Genomic DNA, 20,050 nt, shown 5'->3' with positions numbered 1-20,050 from the left:
GCTAGGACAAGACTACCAAATAAACCATTGCAATTAAATCATATACAGCGGAAAAATAAAAGCAGATAGTTACAGTTAAAGATGGGAGGGGAAAAACATGTTTCGGGGAATAACAGATAACAACAGAATATCAAGAGGAATATAAAGAAACCAAAATCCAATTACTAACAAGGATAAGGAAAACAAATGCAGAATTCACTTTCATTTCACATCTTGTTGCAGGCGGGCAACCCGATCCCATTTCATGTATCTCGTTATAGGCATACAACCTGATCTCATTTCATATATCTCGTTGCAGGCGTGCAACCCGCTCCCATTTCATATATCTCGTTGCAGGCATGCAACCCGCTCCTATTTCATATATCTCGTTACAGGCGTGCAACCCGCTCCCATTTCATATATCTCGTTGCAGGCGTGCAACCCTCTCCCATTTCATATATCTCGTTGCAGACGTGCAACCCGCTCCCATTTTATATATTTTCGTTGCGGCGTGCCACCCGATCCCATTTACAAATCAACAACAATCACAAAAGAATCTCGACAAGGGAACAATAATATTTCAACAACATCCCGGCAAGCGAACAATAATATCAAGACAAACATCCTGGCAAGGGAACAATAATATGACAATAACATCCCTGCAAGGGAATAATAATGATAATAACATCCCGGGAAGGGAACAATAATGATAATCCTCATATGAAGCTCAATAAACCACAACGGAGTCATAACAATTACAATACAAGACTCATGGGCATGCTTGACACTGACGTATAGATACTCGTCACCATGCCTATACATCGTACTCCACGATTAACACATAGAAAATAAGACACGACTCCTAATCCCTCAAGCTATGATTAGACCAAACACTTACCTCAATGCCACGAACACAATTCAAGTCTCTACTATCGCTTTACCTCTTGATTCTACCACCAATTCGCTCGTATCTAGCCACAAGTTACGTAATTACATCAATAAACGCTAAATGAATCAATTCTAATGCATGAAAATAAGTTTTCTAAAGTTTTACCCAAAACGTCAAAACTCGCCCCTGCGCCCACATGGTCAAAACCCGAGGTTCGAACCATAACCCGATTACCCGCTCCCCCACGAACTCAAATATATAATTTATTTTGAAATCGGACCTCAAATCGAGGTCCAAATCCCCAATATCTGAAAAACCTAAGTTCTACCCAAAACACCCAATTTCCTTTGAGTTGAAATCATGTGAAAAGATGTTAATAATTGAAGAAAACGAGTTAAAATTGACTTACAATTGATTTGGAAGAAGAGTTGTCTTTGAAAATTCACCCAAGAGTGTTTTGATTTTGAAAGAGTGTAAAAAATGAAAGATTTTCGGCTAAGTTATAGAATTGGAGGTTGCAGTTGTCGCAATTGCGACCAGGGTTTGCAATTGTGAACCCAGACTTCTGTTACTTTCGCATTTGCAAACATGGGTTCGCATTTGTGAACCCTGAGGAAAACCAGGCCTCTTCGCATTTACGACTGTGCCTTCGCATTTGCGATGTCGCGTTTGCGACCGGTTCTTCGTATTTGCGAATAAGGCAGCCCAGTCCACTTCTCGCATTTGCGATACAATGCTCGCATTTGCGAGCTAGGCTTCACAAATGCAAAGCCTGCATGCCTGTAATATACCAGCAAATTCCTAAGTGAAATTTTCACTCTATGGCCTATCCAAAACTCACCCGAGCCCTCGGGGCTCCAAACCAAACATGTACACCAACCTAAAAATATCATATGGACTTGCTCGTGAATTCAAATCTCTCAAATAACATCAACAACTATGAATTTAGCATCAAAATCATAAAATTTTTTAAGAACTTTAAATTTTCCAATGTTCTCAAATACGATCTGATTCACGTCATCTCAAGTCTGTTTATTACCAAATTTCACAGACCTATCTTAAATCATATATAAGATATGTACCGGGTGCCGGAACCAAAATACGGGCTCGATACCATAAAGTTTTAAACACATTTTATTTTTAAAACTCATAAATAATTCGAGAAAACAATTTTCTTTAAAAAAACATTTCTCGGGCTTGGGATCTCGAAATTTGATTTCGGGCATACACCCAAATCCCATATTTTCCTACAGACCGAAGTCAACTTAAATCCATTTTAAAGTCAAAACTCATTGTTTTTCATAGATTTTCACATAATGGCTTTTCGGCTACGTGCCCGAACTACGTACGCAAATTGAGGTGATGTCGAAAGAGGTTTTTGAGGCTTCTGAATGCAGAATTTACTTTTAAAACAAGTGATGACCTTTTGGGTCATCACAACCTTATTATTATTAAGAAATTTCGGTCGAAGTTGCACGCACGCATACTCCAAATTGTTTTTAAAATCATAATTATGTCAAGCGAACGTGTACGCAATTACAATGGTATATTAAACGTACCTAAAGCAAACTACGAATGTGCATGAGTTAAATTACTTATCTACAGTTTACGATTACATGTGAAGGTCCAAAATTATGGAAATTATTTGTTGGAATAACCACACATTTCGTTACTCGAGAAAGGTGATTGAAATTATGGAATTATTTGACTAGTTTAACATTCTGATTTTTCTTTTATATCCAACCCCTAAATCTTTTTGTCCTTTGATAAATCTAACATTATAAATTTAAGATAATAAATATATGAAACACAAGAAATAATACAAATAAAAACAAGCTTAATGAATCATGTAAAATTTGAAGCACAAATAAACTCATAACCTCGCCACAAATTTGTACCCACTAGATTAGCACAAAATTGTAAACATGGCCATAATAAATGAATCAAGCTAGACAAAAGAAAGAGAAAAATATTACTAACAAGGATAACATGAAAATATTCACAGGATAATATAACTTAACAAATAACTTGGAAACCACAATTTAAACTGAACAATATTTATTAAGGATAGTGTGGGTTTATTCACGCAAGTACACAAAAAGAAGACAAAGGTTAGAATGGACCTTTGCTCAGTATTCTCCAAACGTAAAAATCCAAATCGAATCGACCACAATGAGCTATTGACTGAACTCTGGACCAACGAATTCGACGGATTGAACCTCGCTACTCGATTGCAACCAAAACTAGAAGGGAAAGGGGTTTGTTCCATGGATTCTCATGGTTGTTTTAGGGCTGGTTTTGAGGTGTTTAAAGAGCTATCTTGTGGTTTAATATTGAGACTTGAGTTTTAATGGAAATCTAAAGAGAAAATTTCTCTTGAAGAAGAAGGAGGTGCGATTAATTTTCGTTTGATGAAAGGCCGTCAGTGAGCCTCTGTTTCTCGTCCGTCCTCCTCCCTAATCGTCACTCTCTCTGCCGTTCTCTATGTACATCTATGTGGAAGGGTGAGTCGTTTGGTGTTCTTGGGTGTAGAGAAGATGAAAGAGGTCGGTTGTGTCTTTAGGCGCTAAGAAGACGAAGTTCGGGGATGGTCTTTGGGTGGAAAACAGAAAGTTGAGGGTGGTTGTTTGTGAGATGGCTGCTTTGTTTTTGTTAAGTCAAAAGCCATGAAAATGGCTGCTTTGTTTTTAGAAGGAGACATATCGGTAGGGTGGAAGGTCCTATTCTATGAAAAAAATGGCAGATGTATCTTTTTTTGTCAAGGTTTTAGGTGTTACTCATTAGGTATTCAGTCCAAACGGCTAATTGTAGAGTGTCTAGGTCTTGGTTTTTGTAAGGTTTTTTAGGTTAAGGGGTATGAGCCTAGGAATTATGGGCTTGATCCGAAAATTAGGCCTAAAAATAGATCGTTTGAGCCCAAATTTTATTCTTTCCCCGCGAACAAGACTAAAAATACGATCTCATTTATTATTAATCCTACTTAAGTAAAATAACTATTAAAATAAGATTGACCGTTAAAACAAAACTATTTTTGGTATTTTTCAAGATTAAAAATGACTACAAAATATTAATGAAACTATTTTTTGTAATTTTCATTTTCTTGTAATAAAAATAAAGTAAAAGAGTCAAAATTAGTTGAAATAGCGATATTAGGCCTAAATTAAATATTTACATGCAAAAATATAAAAAATCTTGGGGAGGGTCAAAAATCACATGTCTACAGCTGCCCCTTTTTGACTGGGAACGCGAAGAGTTTTCAGACAAAGAACAACTAGACAGGTTTTTTGACTCGACCCTTATTTGGAGAGACTAAACTAAGAGAAAAGGGGAATGTGACCAAGCCCTGGTATCTGATCTGCCTACATATCCTTGGATATAAAGGAATCAGGCCACGTGTATTTCAGAAGTGAATGAGATGATAGAGTATTCCGAGGTGGAGAGCCGGTCGAAGTGCCATTCCGTTGATGTTCCGGTCTGCGGCTCTGTTATTATATCAAAAATCAAAAATGAAAAAGACTAGCTAAGCCTGTCAACTATGAGTTACAAGATTCCTATCTATAAGTCTTCTGAAGCTTGATCTTGAGTCTTCAATGGTTCTTCATGCAGACTCTAGATTTGAACCTTGGCGCTTGTTAGCTGCAAGTGCTAGCTCGCTTTTCTTCATCCTTTCGGATCAAAATCGGACATGTGGTGCTTGTGACTTCAACCACGTCTTGAGCAGTTCACATATTTCTCTGCTTCTGTATTTTGGATTCACTTCTCTTTTTTCATTTTCCCCTCTTTTTTATTCTGGAATGAGACTACTTCTGTTGGTCATCTCGGACTGCTGACCCGCATTCTTGCCGCGAGCTTCTTTTGTTGCTGACTTGAATTGCATTCTGAAGTGAATTCCCTTATTTTCCAGGTGGGTGCCTGATTGCCAAAACTTGAACTGTCTTCCTTCGAAACTTGAACTGTCTTCCCTTGTTCTCCAGGTGGGTGCCCGATTGCTGAAACTCGAACTGCTTTTCTTGAAACTTGAGCTATTTTCCATTGTTCTCCAGATGGGCTCCTGATTGCTGAAACTCGAACTGCTTTTCCCTGAAACTTGAGCTGTCTCCCCTTGTTCTCCAGGTGGGCGCCTGATTTGTTGAACTTGACATGTCTTTCCCTGGAACTTGAACTGCTTTCCCTTATTCTCCAGGTAGGCGCCTGATTGCTGAACTCGAACTGCTTTTCTTTGAAACTTAAATTGCTTTCCCTTGTTCTTGAACTGTCTTCCCTTGTTCTCCAAGTGGGCGCCTGATTGCTGAACTTGACTCGCTTTCTTTTGAAACTACTTTCCCTTGAAACTTGAACTGTCTTCCCTTGAAACTTGAACTGTATTCCTTTGTTCTCCAGGTAGGCGCCTAATTGCTGAACTTGAACTATTGTTCTTTGAAACTCGAACTGTTTTCCCTTATTCTCCAGGTGGGCACCTGATTGCTGAACTTGAATTGATTTCTCTTGAGACTTGAGCTGTTTTCCCTTGTTCTCCAGGTGGGCGCCTGACTCTCGTCAGACTTTGTCACTTGCGAGGGTCTCAAAACTTACTAAATCCCGTTATCCAGGAGGGTACTAGAACTTACTGCCAAGCTTGTCTGGCACCTGCTTTCCTCACGGAGGGTTTCTCTGGAACAAACAAAATTTCCCGCCCCTGTTTCAATTAAAGAAAACTTGTGAGTTCAAACATGGTAGTTGGTTTACGGCCTTGACTTTGAGGGAGATTGATCCTTCACTTCCCATGATAACTATGATTTCAACTCGAAAAACCTTGCTTGTTTATTGACTGACCACTTTCTCTGTCACCCTTATCACGGAAAATACCTCTGATTCATTCAAACCCAATACCTTTTATCTGTTGCATTGTGCTCATGACTTGACATATACCGAACCTTTGTATTTCACATGAATCCCAAAGCACGTTGATGGTTACCAACTCAGTGCGCTGCAATAACCCTTCAGATGGGCTACTGGATCTCCATGCCCATCATACAAATTAAACTTTGGCACCTTAAACCCTTTCAGCTTTCTAGATATCTCATCTTGCTCCACTGTCTTAGCAGGCTTTGCAGTCTCACCAGGAGGCCAAAATGAGGAGCGTAAGAATATGGACCCGAGACCTTGAAAATTGGTTCTAGAGCATAGTGTTGGGTGTGAACAACTAATTTTTGACCACATCCAAATTTTATACTATTTAGTGTAAATATTTCCTTTAGGCATAATTTTGATATTGTAAATTTTTATCTTACTCTTAATAGGTTTAAAAAAAATATTAATTAAATAAAAAACTACAAAAATAATATTCACATTCTTAGAGTATAAATTTTATTTCTATTTACACGAGAAAAGAAAATTTAAAAAAAAGGTATTTAGTTTCTTTTAATTAGAATTTTAATAAGTAAGATATAGTATTTTTTCTTAGTATTATTTAAAGTACATGTAAATATATATAGTTTCCCTATATTATAAGAAAATGTTGGTTAATCTTCTTATATTTATAATTCAATTTTGCTTTTAAAATATATATATATATATATATATATATATATATATATATATATAATAATAATAATAATAATAAAGTCATGTTAAAAGAGATAATGTTTGGTATCACAAACTTTATCTCAAATATCTGATTTGAGATAACGTGACTTGCTAACAACCCCAACTCTAACTTCCCCCACCCCCCACGTCTCCTCTCACAATTACCCCATGTTACCCACTCTTCACAATTTGCACACACTCACTTGTTTATTTTCAAAATTGAAACAACTCAGAACAAATCCCACGATCCCCTCTTCTGCTATCGATTTTCATGGGGAGATGGGGAAACCATCCAGCAAACTTCGCTATTTAAATATCACTCTCTTCAGCAAAGAAAGGGGGGATTTTTGGAAACAAAAAAAAAAGTTAACGTTGAAAGAAAAAGAAAGAAAAAGAAAAGGCAGTAACCAAGGCAAGATTCAAAAGAATTATTTGGTTGAGTTTTGAAGTTTCGTTCGTTGTTCGGAGTTGGTATAGTACGTTTTCTGCGGATATTCACAAGGAAATTTAAGGTTCGTTTATGTACTTTAAGTCCTACTTTGATCTTTTTAATTAAAGTTTGAATAGTATGTTAAAGATGTTTTAATTTTATGTTGGTTGTCTTAAGTTATACTTGAAATGTCAATACCTTGATATCATGTCTTTGGTCAAGACTTTGGATATAATATTTTGGATATGTAATTATTTTATCTCAGTTAGTCCGCTTAAATCGACGGTACCTTTTATCACCATATTTTATTATGTTTCTATTCGTTTGTGACTTTTTTCTTCAAAAGATCATTAATTGACTAAGAATCAAGGATGACGCTTCTGTTTTCATAAAATTGAGACATTGAATAATTCGTTTTTTGTTAATTGTCTAGTCTTAGGAATATGTTAATAATTATGAAAATGTTCTCTAGTGGAAAGAAGCAGGAAGTAATATGTTCTAATCTTCGTGTGAGTTGGGTTTAGTTTGTTCAGTAAAAAAAAAAAACTTTTCATTTCAAATGGTAAATGATAGTCAATCACAATTAAGTTCAAATCTGATAAGAATTCTGTTACTAACTAAATTTTGTTTTGAAGGTTTAATTAAATCATGTTTCTAGTTTTACGAATTCATTTACGTTTTAAAAAAAAAAAAAGTTGTCATATTCCTTCTATGTGAATCCAGTAGTATATATAAACTTTTGTCTTGTGTGTGTAATGATCTTCTAATGAATGGCCACTTGTTAAAAGGTAAGTCAATTTTACGTTAATAGTTCATATTTATTTAGGGGTGCAAATAACTTTGTTGAGTACAGTTCTTTTCCATAGGGTGTTTGTTCATTTTAATTTTATTTATTTATTTATTTATTTATTTATTTATTTGTGCTTCTATTATGCCTTTTTGATAATTTTTATAACTGTTTAGAGTGGGACTAGATAAGGGTAGTATTAAGTAGGCCATAAACTATAATAATTATTTTTTTATATAAGTGTAGTAAGTTATAAAAAATATATATATTTTTCTTTGCAAATAAATTGGGTGTTTGAGGCTAAGCTATAGTTATTTAGTATACGTTTTCAATTGTTAACCCCTTGGCCATGAAAACTAAAAAAAAAAAAAAATCAAATGTTACTATTTGCATGTTATAGTTATTTCAATTTCAGTTTCCATGTATTTTTAATGTTTTCTTCATTCATGTGTTTCTTTACTTAAATGTGTGCTTCAGTTTGCAGTGTGTCGATTTGCTTTTGCCTATGACATTAACATGTAGTAAAATTGCGTGACTCCTTTTATATTGAGGTGCCTATATGAACGTTTCATGGGAATAATCTCAAATTAGACTTAATAACCATGAGCTGTCGTAGCTTGCTTTAGATGCGACTTAATCTATCATCGTAATTGTGCACACGTTCGCTTGACATGATTACGATCCTAATAACAAAATCGAGGTATGCGTTCGCGCAACTTCGACCAAACTTTCTTAATATTTAATAAAGCGTGATGAATTGTTAAAATAAAAAGCAACTCCCTTTTGTTAAAATAAGTGAGGTGTGTCATGCCAAACAAAATTTATAATTCATGGCCCTCGTAAGATTAGATTAAGAACTAACACTTATTGAAAAGGTTTGAGGTGTTCCATAAATAAATTAAATTATCCATGGCCCTCACAAATGTTGCTTTTAAAAATTGAATTATCGTAGTTTGCTTTAGGCTCGATTTAGACTAGTATTGTGATTATGTATACGTTCGCGTAACTTAATTGCGAATTTAATTCTAAAAGTAACTCGAGGGATGCGTTCGCGCAACTTCAACCAAACTTTTCTTAAAAATAAACAAAGCATTATTAATTGTGGACACATTCGCGTGACATGATTTTAACGCGCCAAAGGAAAAGAGTGTATGTACGCATAACTCAATTCTTTAATTACGAACGAATCAAGTGATTAAAAGCATTAAAAAGATAATTTCACATAGGTCCTAAAGATGAGTTGTTAAACAATTTAAGCCAAGTAATAATCACTAAGCGACCATGCTAGAGCCACGGAACCCGGGAATGCCTAACACCTTCTCCCGGGTTAACAGAATTCCTTATCTAAAATTTCTGGTTCGCAGACTTTAAAAAATAAAATTTTCCTCGATTTGGGATTTTAAAATAAACTGGTGACTTGGGATACCAAATAAACTATTCCAAGTGGCGACTCTAATAAATAAAATAATCTCATTTCGAATAATGTCACTTAAATTGGAAAAACTCCTTTCTTTCCTATCTTCCCGATAAAAAGGAGGTGTGACATTGGGCATCGGGGATTTTGAACACAGTCTCGCTAGAGGATCGAGGAAAGGTAGCAGGTGGAGGGGTTACAAAAACATGAGTGGTCAAAGGAGCGGGATGTAAGGTGGTTCTAGGGGTAGAGTATGAAAAGGTTGCGGCGAGATATCCTGGATTTGTGATAGTGGCGGAATGGTGACAAGGTTTTCAGTGTAGTTAGTGGGAACTGATGGTGGACGATGCCCACTAATCCAGGCTTGGTATATTTCGGCCATCTGTCCTTTCAACCTCAAGACCTCTTCTTTCAACTTAGATTCTTATTCAACAATTCCCTTAGACGGATCAATAACCTTTGCATCCAAGTCTTTGCTAGCCATGACTACCTTGCTTTTTGACCTTGTGTTGTATGGACGAGTTACTTAAAAACCATAAACCAACCACCCTTCTGCTCAATGAAGACAATAAAGGAACAAACTGGGGACATCTTATTAGCATTAGGGCATTTAACAGCTAAAAATATAACATTGCGTGCAATGTACCTAGCAACAATTAACGGTTCTAGAATGACTTTTAGGGTCACAAGGTCACTTGGCATCATCCCAATTTTGTTCATTTCAATCTTCTCTTTTCTTTCTTTTCTAGCACTTATTGGCTCATTTTCCTTCCTCTTTTTTTTTTTTTTGATAATTATCACTCTTTTCTTTTCTCTCATTTTTCACATCCCATAATTTCACCTTTTTTTGAAAAAAATGATTCGATCAAACCCTATTTAGGTTGCTTACGTATCATGTCGCCGCATAAATAAGATCTTTGCGTAGTTTGAGAAGATCGGGAATAAAGTAAACAAACTAACGTTCTCTTTTCTTAATGAGAAAAGAGAAATAAAAGAAGCAAATCCTTTTTTTTTTTGAGTATTCTAGACTTAATGTTCTATAACATATTTTAAACTCAAGCTTAACGAGCATATATTTTTTCTCTTTTTTTCTTTTTTAAACAAACATTCTATGGAAAATAATTAAGGAAAAAACCCTAGAAGAGAAAAATCTTTTTTTGATTGTTTTTTTAGGAAGGAAATCTAAGGAATAAACCAAAGAAAATATTTTGAATTTTTATTCGATATCCCTGAAAAAGATTTCGAAACGAGAAATGAACAAGATAAAAAAAATATTTTTTAATTTCAGTTTTTGATTACCTAAGGAAGAAACTTTAAAGATAAACAACATATAAAGTATGTTTTTTTTCTTATTCTATGTACAATATCCTAAAGTTCTAGTGAAAATAAAACAAAATATTTTTTTAATTTATTTTTTCATTAATTTCCCAAAGAAGAACCTCAAAAGAAAATCTTTTTGGATTTTTGAAATTAATATCTTAAAAGAAAACTTTTAAACCGGTGCTAAAAGAAAATTCTCTTTTTTTTGTATTTTTAGTCTTAATGTACTAAAAGAAAATATAAAAGCAATTTTTATTTTGACGTCTAGATATTAATTTCCTAAGGAAAACCACCTCAAATGATTTTTTTTATTCCTAGAATTAGTATTCTAAATAAAACATCTAACAGAAATATAAAAACGCAAAATTTCTTTTTTTTGGATTTTTGATTTATTACACACTTTTTCAAATACAAAACAGAAAGTACAATAATAAAAAAATCGACATTACTGTACAAAACTAGAAGGTAAAAGACGACATAAAAAGAAAAACAGACTCAAAACATAAAAAAATAAAAATAAAAATTTCCTTAAGCAACTCCCGGGTGCAACGGTCCTGACCAGATGGTCCTGGGGGTCTGTCTTGCTCAAACTCCGGTAAGTAAGTCCACACCTGTATGAGAAAATTAAGACCAAATAAAGTTAAAGACCTAGAACGCTATATGAGACAATAACTCTTCCTGTTGGACGCATGCAAGACATGATTGTGACTACTTTTCTAAAATTAACCTATGTGGCTAAAAGTGACTAAAAATGCAAGATTTAGCTAAGACCCCGCGAAGCCAAAAACACTCACTAGGAAGACAAGACCATATGTGGGTTGTCTACATATTACGCCCCGAAAGACGAGAATCAGGTATGCGTAGTTTGGGCAGATTGGATACGGGTGAGAATAAATAAATAAACTAATTTAGAGAAAAAATTTTTTTTGAAAAATGATGAAACTGTAAACTCTTTTTGGATTTTCTTTTCCTCTTTTTTTTTGATTTTTTGATTTTCGAAAAATGATGAAAAAGTGCAAAATCTTTTTTGAATTTGTCATATTTGTTTTTTGTATTTTTCTTAACAAAAATGTGAAAGAAAACATAATTGGGCCCTACTTGCTTTATTTTCACACTTCACCTTTTTTTTTTCTCATTTACCCTTAGTCATCATTGGTCCGTCAAATGACCCTTTTACCCTTGAAGAAATGTAACATGTAGCACATAGGATGCATCATGATGGTCTTTTATTTTTGGGTACACCTATCCTAGACGTACCCAACCCCTGCGTTGAGTCCCCTAAGTCAAATCCACGTGATGCAAGCAAATGTTCCTACTAGTGATCCGACATGAGGTTATGTTGTTCTAAGTTTAAAGCCTGGGGTTGTGTTCTTGACCTGGCTTACCCGAGCGGACAACTCGAACCGAAGATGGGGCAACGTACTGGGAGCACTGAAGTCTACCCGGCCTTGTTACTGGCCCAACCCCGTTCTTATTCGGTATAACTTCTACAGAAAAAGAAGGCCACACGAACGTGTGCACCATTTTCAGAAGACTCAGAGGGGTGGTGTAAGAAGACAGTTTAATACAATTCAAATAATACAAAGCGGTAAATAAACAACATTTAGCACATTAGGTCCACAAATACGATAATAGAAACAATAAATAAAGCCAAGTAAAAAATTGTAAAAACAAGCTCGGATTCTTGAACCCTGAACCAGAAGTTTTGGGTTTTTCTCCCCAGTAGAGTCGCCAGAGCTGTCACACCTCCTTTTTACTACCCCGAAAGGGTATATAAGTGAGTTTTTTTCAATTTAAGTGACAATCGAAACGAGATTATTTATTCAAAATTCAGAGTCACCACTTGGGATAATTCAGATTCACCGATTTAAAATCCCGAATCGAGGAAGTTGACTCTATTTACGGTCGGCGAACAAAGAAATCCAGATAAGAAATTATGTTAACCCGGGAGAAGGTGTTAGGCATTCGCGAGTTCCGTGGTTCTAGCACGGTCGTTTTGATCATACTTGGCTTAATCAAATTGTTTGATCACCGATTTTAGAACCTATGTGCATTTGCCCTTTTAATTAAGAAAAGTTATCTTAAAACAGGTCACGCGTACGTGTACCCATTCCGTTTGGCGTGTCAAAAATCATGTCACGCGAACGTGTCCACAATTAATAACGGCTTATTATTATTAAGAAATTTCGGTCGAAGTTGCGCGCACGCATACTCCGATTTGGTTTTAAAATCATAATTATGTCACGCGAACGTGTACGCAATTACGATAGTATATTAAACGTGCCTAAAATAAACGACGAATGTCCATGACTTAAATTACTTACTACAATTTAAGATTACATGTGAAGGTCCAAAATTATGGAAATCATTTGTTGGAATAACCACACAGTTCGTTACTCAAGAAAGGTGATTGAAGTTATGGAATTATTTGACTAGTTTAACATTCTGATTTTTCTTTTATATCCAACCCCTAAATCTTTCTGTCCTTTGATAAATCTAACATTATAAATTTAAGATAACAAAAATATGAAACACAAGCAATAATACAAATAAAAACAAGCTTAATGAATCATGTAAAATTTGAAGCACAAATAAACTAATAACCTCGCCACAAATATGTACCCACCAGATTAGCACAAAATTGTGAACATGGCCATAATAAATGAATCAAGCTAGACAAAAGAAAGAGAAAAATATTACTAACAAGGATAACATGAAAATATTCACATGATAATATAACTTGGAAACCACAATTTAAACTGAACAATATTTATTAAGGATAGTGTGGGTTTATTCACGCAAGTACACAAAAAGATGATAAATATTAGAATGGACCTTTGCTCAGCATTCTCCAAATGTAAAAATCCAAATCGAATCGACCACAGCGAGCTATTGACTGAACTTTGAACCGGCGACCTCGACGGATTGAACCTCGCTGGTCGATTGCAACCGGAACTCGAAGGGAAAGGGGTTCGTGCCATGGATTCTCATGGTTGTTTTAGGGCTTGTTTTGAGGTGTTTAAAGAGTTGTCTTGTAGTTTAATGTTGAGACTTGAGTTTTAATGAAAATTGTAGACATGTGATTTTTGACCCTCCCTCCCCAATATTTTTATATTTTAGCATGTAAATATTTAATTTAGGTCTAATATAGATATTTCAACGCATTTTGACTCTTTTACTTTATTTTATTACAAGAAAAAGAAAAATTATAAAAAATATTTTAGTTTATGTATTTTTCATAAATTCTTTTTTAAAAAAATAATACAAAAAATAGTACCTTATTTTTATCTTTATATAATTTCGAAAACACAAAAATAGTTTCATATTTAGTTTAATTAATTAGGATTATCTTTGGCATTTATTTCAAATCATAAAAATATAAAATAATATATTGTATCTGCATTTAGGATTTTATTTTACATTTTTAGATTAATTAAGTAAGTTGTTGTTTGACAAAATAGAAAAATATCATAAAAAATAGTCATGTTGCATTTTACTCTTTAATTTTTGAATTTTGACAATTTTCTTTTAATTTGGTATTTAATTAGTTGGGATAATTATTATTTTGAGTAATTAATCTAATTTTCTAGGTTGAATCTTGGGTCAATTTGACCCATTTGGTTTTTGAAGTAATTAACATGAGGTTTTAAGGGTAGTCTAGGGATTGTTTAAATTGGGGAGTCTTACCTAACTAATTAGGAAGCTTCTAGAGTGGTGAGGTTGGGAGTGCATTACTGAATAGAGCAAAGAAAAGTATTTGAGTGGAGTTAAATAAAAAATTGGGGAAGGGGTATTTGTGAATAGGTAATTCATTTCTGCTACCTATTTAAAGAGACGGAAATACACTAAAATAGGAGGGACCTCTTTAGAAATCTGCCGCAAAGGACAAAATAAGACCCTATTCCCCTGTAACTTCATCTTCTCAACAAAAATACACAGGATACCCACCCCCTGATCGACGGTCTTCATAGAAGAAACAGCAAAAAATTTCATGGCTTCCTCTGAAGTGAAAACCCCTGAACGCTGGCACCCCATACAGCACCCCTAAGCCGTCTTCTTCTTCATCACCTTCGTCAGCCAAAACCATCCCCCCCCCCCGCCCCCAGAGAAACTTCATCGTTTTCATGGATTTCAGTCGCTAAGCACACACACACAGCAGAGAGAACGGATAGAAAATCAAGACGGAGGTAGAGGATTTTTGGCTGGGTTTATTTGTCGCAAAAAATGGAATTTGACTGATATTTGGGTTTGAGTTCATGTTCGATTCAACATTCGTGGTGCCGAGTCGAGTTCCCAGCTGTTGCTCGAGGTTCCATTCTAATTTCTGCTCGTGTTTGCCGAACTTCAGCCCTATTTGTTGTGTTTTTTCTTTGGCTCTTTCAATCGTTTCTTGCCCAACCAGGTATTCAACTATGAATTCAAGTTTTACTTGGACATAATACGAAACGTGTCTTTTGTTCCTCTCCATGAAATTTCGATACATTTGTTATCTTTATATGATTGAATCCTTTTCTAAGTAATTTGTAAGTTAGAAGATTCAAACCTGTTTAACTTATATCACTGTCGTCAAATTCTGGTGGGGAATTACAGATGTTTCGAATTTGCGAAGCATGTTTGGTTGTGTTCAATAGAGTGGATGTGATGTGCTGAAGGTGCATATGTGCTGAAAATTTTGAAAAGTTTGAGTTATAGATGAACTTGGACTAGATCATTTGAGTTAATTGATTTTAATGAATTTGATTAGCGTGCTTAGCTTGATTTCTGAAGTATTGAGCTGAAATTTGTTCTCAATTTGTTGTTTCCGGTCTTCGTTTGAGGTTCTTATTCCGGTCGTGTTGTGAAGTCAAGTTTTCGAAAATATAAAGCTCCGCCCTTGATGGTGCGTTGGTTAAGAGCACATGTTTCTATTTTGCTATTACTGTGATACGGTCTCCTACAATTGCTTCCTTTTGAATCTTCTTCCTTTGCAATAGAGATGACTACTGCTAGCAGATGTTGATTGATCCTAAATAATTAGCCATATGTATAAATTTCACTTTAATACAATGCCCAATTACCTTTAGATAAAGATTTTACTTTATATATGTTGCAGCTTTTTTTGTCTGGTGCTACTGCGTAATTGCATTAAAAGGTTTGGCTATTTGTCTCTATATGATCGGCCATAATATCCTTGGCAGCCTCCCGTTTGTTATTGATGCTTTCAAAATTAGATCTATAAATTTCTACATGTGTGAATCGATTCTAAACAAGTTGGATGGTCACTTATGAACATCCGTAATTCGCTTTAGTTGAGTACGAATCTTTTTAAAATAAAGTGAGGCATGCCATTCACATATGAATCCCATAATGTATGGCCCTCACTCAACTAATTTTAATCCTCTAGAAATCGAGGTGTGCCATTATTTGAATTTTCCATGGCCCTCGCAAACTTGAAAGAGCGTAGTTGCTTTAGGCGAGCTATCTTAAAAATTACCTTTCTAAACTCGGGTGTGCATTTCATGTGACCCAAATCTAAATCTTAACAACGTTAAATAAAATGTGTCTCGGATTTCGGGTGCATTTCATGTGGCGTGGTCCAAAGACATGTTTTAGATGAAGTTGAAATCTTTCTGAAAATAATTAAAAACGATTTAAAGCTAAAATGCACATAGGTTTAAAAGTATTTTAAAATCAGATAATTTGGCCAATAATAACAGTTGAGCGACCGTGCTAGAACCACAGAACTCGGGAATGCCTAACACCTTCTCCCGGGTTAACAGAATGCCTTACCCGAATTTCTGTGTTCGCGGACTGTAATACAGAGTCAATCTTTCCTCGATTCTAGATTTGAACCGGTGACTTGGGACACCATAAATTATCCCAAGTGGCGACTCTGATTTTTTTTTAATAAAATAATCCCGTTTCGATTGTCACTTTAAGTTTTAAAAAACTCCCTTATATACCCTTCCGGGGGTGTAGTAAAAAAGGAGGTGTGACAGAAATCTAAAGAGAAAATTTCTCTTGAAGAAGAAGGAGGTGCGATTGATTTTCGTTTGATGAAAGACCGTCAGTAAGCCTCTGTTTCTCATCTGTCCTCCTCCCTGATCGTCACTCTCTCTGCCCGTTCTCTATCTACATCTATGTGGAGGGGTGAGTCGTTTGGTGTTCTTGGGTGTGGAGAAGATAAAAGAGGTTAGTTGTGTCTTTAGGCGCTGAGAAGACGAAGCTCGGGGATGGTTTTTGGGTAGAAAATGGAAAGTTGAGGGTGGTTGTTTGTGAGATGGCTGCTTTGTTTTTGTTTAGCCAAAAGCCATGAAAATGGTTGCTTTGTTTTCAGAAGGAGACATATCTGTGGGGGGAGGGTCCTATTCTATGAAAAAACAGCTGATGTATCTTTTTTGTGAAGGTTTTAGGCGTTACTCATTAGGTCTTCAGTCCAAATGACTGATTGTAGAGTGTCTAGGTCTAGGTTTTTGTAGGGTTTTTTTAGGTTAAGGGGTATGGGCCTAGGAATTATGAGCTAGATCCGAAAATTAGGCCTAAAATGGGTTGTTTGAGCCCAAATTTTAATTTTTTCCCACGAACGAGACTAAAAATATGATCTCATTTATTAATTAATCCTACTTAAGTAAAATAACTATTAAAATAAGACTGACCGTTAAAACAAAATTATTTTTGGTATTTTTCAAGATTAAAAATGACTATAAAACATTAATGAAACTATTTTTTATAATTTTCATTTTCTTGTAATAAAAATAAAGTAAAAGAGTCAAAGTTAGTTGAAATAGCGATATTAGGCCTAAATTAAATATTTACATGCTAAAATATAAAAAATCTTGGGGATGGTCAAAAATCACATGTCTACAATAACTTTGCCGAAAATTCTTCATTTTTCAAACTCCCTCAAACCCTAAGCTCTCTTGGGCGATTTTCTAAAGAAAAGTTCTTCTCCAAATCGATTGTAAGTCATTTCTAACTCATTTTCTTTAATATATAGCATCTTTCCACCTGATTTCAAATCAAAAACAAGGGTTTTCATGGGGGAAATTGGGTGTTTTGCGTAGAACTAGGATTTTTAAATTTTGGGGATTTGGACCTCAATTTGGGGTCCGATTTCAAAACAAATTATATATTTGAGTTCTTGGGTGAATGAGTAATCGGTTTTTGGTTCGAACATCAGGTTTTGACCATGTGGGCTCATGGTCGATTTTTGACTTTTTGGGAAAATCTTTAGAAAACCTATTTCCATGCATTAGAATTGATTTATTTAGCATTTATTGATATCGTTAAGTAAATTATGGCTAGATACAAGCGAATTGGTGGTGGAATCAAGAGGTAAAGCCGTAGTTGAGGCTTGAATTGTGTTCGTGACATTGAGATAAGTGTTTGGTCTAACCTTAGCTTGAGGAAATAAGTATTGTGCTTTATTTGCTATGTGCTAGTGTAGTGTACGATGTATAGGTGTGGTGACGAGTATCTATACGTCATTGTCAAACATGCCCGTGAGTCCTAAATTATAATCGTTGTGATCTTAATAAGTACAACAAATGCCTAAGTTGTTAACTCCCCGTGTTGGGCAAGAATCATGACTGTTCTCGTGGTATTTGCTTATTGTTGAGTATTGGTTCTAGTTGAGGTTTCATTTGTCAAGTTAAATGTTGGTACAAGTTTGGGTATAGCTGATTCTCTTGTCGGGACGTATTTAATTCTTACTTTTGGCTCCCTTGCCGGGATGTGTTTATTCTTATTGTTGGTTCCCTTGCCGGGATAGTGTTGTTTGCTAATTGTTCCCTTGTCGGGATTCTTTTGTAATTGGTGTTGAATTTTATATTGGGATCGGGTTGCACGCTGCAACAACATTATATGGGATCGGGTTTCACGCCTCAACATGGAGTAATAAGGGAGGATAGGAGGGGTCGGGTTGCACGTCGCAACAGTGATATATGATTTGGATCGGGTTGCATGCCGCAACAGATTTATATTATTTGGATCGGGCTGCGCGCCGCAACAATAAAGAATGAAAGTGGATATTAATTGTTACTATTTCCTTATTCTTACTAATGCTGACTTTAAAATGTTCTTTATGTTTTCTCCTAAGTTACTATTGGTACTGGATATTTCCCCGCAACATGTTTCTCCCTCCCATCTTTAATTGCTAGTTTCTGTTATTATTACTTGTCATTTATGCTTTAAACTGTGCAGGTTTATTTGGTAGTCTTGTCTTAGCCTTGTCACTACTTCGCCAAGGTTAGGCACGACACTTACCAGCACATGGGGTCGGTTGTGCTGATATTACACTCTGCATTGTGTGCAGATCCCGGTGCTAGAGCATTTGGACCGTAGAGAGAGGTTGCTGCCTTTAGTCCATCAGGAGACCCGAGGTAGTCCTGCAGACGTCTGCAGGCCCTAGAATCCCCTTCTATCTTTATATTCTGTTTTCATTTACATCAGAGACAGATTGTATCTTTCTTTCCAGACAACTATTTGTAGTATTCGTAGATGGTTCATGATATTGTAACACCAGTTCTTGGTAGAGATGTACTTTGTATTTTTCGTATTTGTATTTGGCTAAGTTATCAGATTTCTTCTTCCGTATGTCTTTAATTATTATTATTCCACTGTTGATTTCATGTTGTTTAAAATTGTTAAAAAGGTTAAGTAAAAGGGGCTAATGAATCTATAATACTCAGCTTGCCTAGCTTTCACGAGTAGGCGCCATCACGACTCTCAAGGGTGGGAAATCCGGGTCGTGACAAATTGGTATCAATGCTCTAGGTTGCTTAGGTCTCACAATTCATGGACAAGCTTGGTAGAGTCTGAGGGATCGGTACAGAGACGTCTGTGCTTATCCCCCCAGAGGCTGCAAAGTTAGGAACAGTTTCACTTATATTCATCTCTATCGTGCAGTTTGGTTTCTCAATGTTAATTGATTTTCTACTCTGTTTTTTCGCAGATGGCAAGAACACGCGCTTCTTCATCTACTAACCAGCATCCCGAGCCCCCAACAGCAGTTCCCACAAGGGTTAGAGGACGAGGACGAGGCTATGCTAGGGGCTGAGGCAGGGGCAATGCTCAGCCTAGAGCAACAGTACTAGTGGCGGAGCCTCAGGTAGAGTTTGAAGATGAGGTTCCGGCCCAGACAATTTCGGTAGGCCCAGCTCAGGTCCTAGAGTGGTTCAATGCTACCTCAGTACTCCAGGATGCTCTGGTTCATCTAGTGGGCCTTATGGAGAGTTTCACCCGGGCAGGCTTACTTCCTGTAACACCAGTTATCTCTAAGGCTGGGGAAGGAGCACAGACTCCCGCTACCCACACTCTGAAGCAGATGACTCCCCAGTTTCAGACACCAACAACTCAGCCAGTTTGAGCAGTTCAGCCGGGTGTGGTAGCTCAGACCGGTGATGGAGCAGCTATGTCTGCCGATGCTTTGTAGAGGTTAGACAGGTTCACCAAGTTGTTCACTACTACTTATGGTGGTACACCTTTAGAGGATCCCCAGGATTACTTAGACAACTGCCATGAGGTTCTTCAGAACATGGGGATAGTGGAGACCAATAGGGTCAACTTTGTTGCTTTTTGTCTGTCAGGTTCCGCCAAGACTTGGTGGAGGGATTATTGTTTGTCTAGGCCAGCTGGGTCGCCTACCTTGACTTGGGATCAGTTCTCTCAACTATTTCTGGAGAATTT

General features: G+C 36.0%; 1 long non-coding RNA gene across 2 annotated transcripts; it reads left to right on the top strand.

Moving 5' to 3' along the window:
• Window positions 1-6,512: 6,512 nt before the first annotated feature.
• Window positions 6,513-18,947, top strand: LOC138877167 (uncharacterized). Of its 2 annotated transcripts, none has more exons than XR_011402505.1 (2): window positions 6,513-6,945; window positions 18,678-18,947. It is a non-coding gene; the product is annotated as an uncharacterized lncRNA (long non-coding RNA). The 2 variants fall into 2 exon arrangements; XR_011402504.1 differs by having other exon boundaries at window positions 18,566-18,947.
• Window positions 18,948-20,050: the final 1,103 nt, after the last annotated feature.

Source organism: Nicotiana sylvestris, chromosome 9 (genome assembly GCF_000393655.2).
Source record: "Nicotiana sylvestris chromosome 9, ASM39365v2, whole genome shotgun sequence".
Classification (NCBI taxonomy): Eukaryota; Viridiplantae; Streptophyta; class Magnoliopsida; order Solanales; family Solanaceae; genus Nicotiana; species Nicotiana sylvestris.
Note: the sequence above shows the minus strand (reverse complement) of the source record. Positions and strands in the feature narration are given on the sequence as shown.